Source organism: Fukomys damarensis, unplaced genomic scaffold (genome assembly GCF_012274545.1).
Source record: "Fukomys damarensis isolate Sample0158 unplaced genomic scaffold, DMR_v1.0_HiC HiC_scaffold_23, whole genome shotgun sequence".
Lineage (NCBI taxonomy): Eukaryota > Metazoa > Chordata > Mammalia > Rodentia > Bathyergidae > Fukomys > Fukomys damarensis.
The window spans coordinates 18,403,043-18,405,833 of NW_022900935.1; positions in this window are offsets into that span (position 1 = coordinate 18,403,043).

The following is a 2,791-nucleotide window of genomic DNA, read 5'->3' on the forward strand; positions in this document are numbered from 1 at the left end:
ATAGAATAAAAATATAATACATATGATATATACCATATAATTTATTATATAAATGCAACAATTTTTCAACTCTACTAATGTGTTAAGCACATAAAGTGTGGACAAAGAAGGGATTAGGATAAGGTAAATGAGGCATTGACTTGGAGCCCAAAATTTAAGAGATCACTAAAAACTCAATAATTAAGATGACAATTTAATGTATTTTACAAAGTTAATGCAAAAACACTTGATGAACAAAATATAAAAATGTTAGGTTCACATGTCAAACCTTTGAGCCCTCAGTTTGGTGAAGATGTCACTATGTACAATAAACTAGTTGAATTAACTATGTGATATTAAATATTAGTAAATTTTTAATTTTTAAAAAAATATTAAGTTCTATCATCGAATCAGCCCTATAAACTAAATACTACTCTCACTGTAATTTTATCAGTGAAGAAATTTAATCACCAGATAGATATTAAGGGCCCTGTAAGGGCCCAGCGTTATGGCACATATCTGTAATCTCAGCACCTGGGAAGCTGAGGCAGGAAGATCGCCACAAGTTCAAGGCCAGACTAGTGAGACTCTGTTGCAACAAAGTTAAAATAAAAAGTCTGGAAAAGGAATAAGTCCCCCAGATCCTAGAGAACTTTGCATGCTAGCCTAAAGATAGATATGAGGACTAAGGATATACTAAGAGGAAGTGTACTTGCTAGCTTGAACAAGGCCCTGGATTCCACACCAGCATCACAAGATGGGGAAAAAATAAAATTAAAATTAAAAAAAAAAAAAAAGCAGACGTGGTTGGTGGATAAGGCAGGAGGATCACAAGTTCCAGGACAAACTGGGCAGTTTAAATGAGAGCCTGTCTCAAAAATAACATTGAAAGGGCTGAGGATTTAGCTCAGTGACACCACTTCTGCCTCACAAGCACAAGGTCCTGAGTTCAATCTCCAGTACCAGAAAAAATAAGTAAATAAATAAATAAGTAAATAAAATTTAAATAAGGGCTAGGGATGTACCTTAGTCCTCCCTGGATTCAGTCCTCTGTACCACACCACACAAAAACTACCCCAGCCATCATGCAGAGAAAAGCTTAGGAAAACAAAGCCTGAAAAGAAAAAGACCAGTAGGAGCTGTGACAAAGTCTTGCTGGGAGATAATTGTGAGAAAAAATTTTTTAAAATGTAAAAAGGATAGTGTGATTTAATGACTAACTGGAGTTTGAGAGAGAGAGAATGGAGTTGCAAATGTCTAGATTTCTACCTTGGGTGGCCATAGTGATACTTTTTCTTCACAAGATTGGGCCGACAAGCTCTCAAGGCTGTAATGATTGGAGGAGGTGCTAAAATTGCCCAGCCACTCTTTTACTGTACAGACACTAGCTTCCAAACAGAAAGTCCAGTGAATTACAGGTCCTTTGGGGCACCATGGTATTTATCCAAATTTTAACTGGCATTTTGAAATAAGGTTAAAGTTGTAAAAGGCAGGGGTGGCAAACAATACGGTAAAATCTGGATGAGGCCTAAGAATTACAGGAATTGTTTTCTCTGATAAGGATGTGAATCCTGGAGCTCCCCCTGTGCTCTGCCACCACCCACCTGTACAAACTTGGGCAATGCACTTCCTCTCTCTAACCTTCAACTTCCTTTTTTTTGTAAAGTAGAGATAATAGGACTTTTTTTTTGTTTGTTTGTTTGTTTGTTTTTTTGAGACAGGGTCTCACTATTTAGTTGAGACTGACTTGGAACTCACTGTGTATCCCAGGCTGGAACTCACAACGATCTTCCTGCCTCAGCCTCCCAAATGCTGGGATTACAGGTGTGCGCCACCAGGCCTGGCTAATAATAGGACTTTTAAACTTTTTTTTTTTTTTAAGGTGAGGTTTCACTCTGTTGGCCAGGCTGATCACCAATTCTTGCAAGTGCTGGCATTGCAAGCATGTTCCACAGAGCCCAGCTAATGATAGTACTTTCTACAAGTGAGGCTGAAAAATAAAACGAGAGGGTTATATTGCACTTAGCATATTTTGTAACTGTCATTTTTTTTAAAAAACAAGATCTCACTATGTAGATTAGTTTCGTCTCGAACTATGTGGTCTTGAACTCACAATAATCCTCCTGCCTCAGCCTCCTGAGTGTTGGAATGACAGGTATGAGCCACCATCCCTGGCTTTGTATCTGTCATTTGTGCAAGCACATTTTGCTTTATTGAGTACATTTTGTTCATGTCTCATCTCCCTAAATAGGTTGTAAATATCTTGATAGAAAGACTCAGGTATTTTCATTATTTTTTTAGGTTTTTGTGGTGGTGGGAATCAAACCCAGGACCTCATGTGTGCTGAGCAAATATGCTCTACCATTGAGCTGCACTTCCAGCCACGTGGTTTTTTGTTTGATTTTTGTGGTACTGGGGATTGAACCCAGGCCCTTGAGCATGATAGGCAAACTCTACCACTCAGGTACACTCCACTCCTGGCCCTTGTCATGTTTTATCGTGAGACAAGAGCTCACGAAAATGTCCATGCTGGCATCAATTTGTGATCCTCCATCGGGGTTCTGAGTAGCTGGGATTAATGATAAACTTGCACCACCATGCCCGGTGCTACTAATTATTGAAGAACTGCTGCATACCAAATCCAAGAGAGACATTTGACTGCACTTTGCAGAGCATGGAAAAGAAGTTCAGAAATTAAAATGACTTGTCCAAGGCCAATAGATGTCAGAATTCACATTCAAATTCAGTTATCTGTCACACTAAGCTTATCTCTTTACATCTTTCCTTTTAAACTTGTATGTTCCTTCTTGAT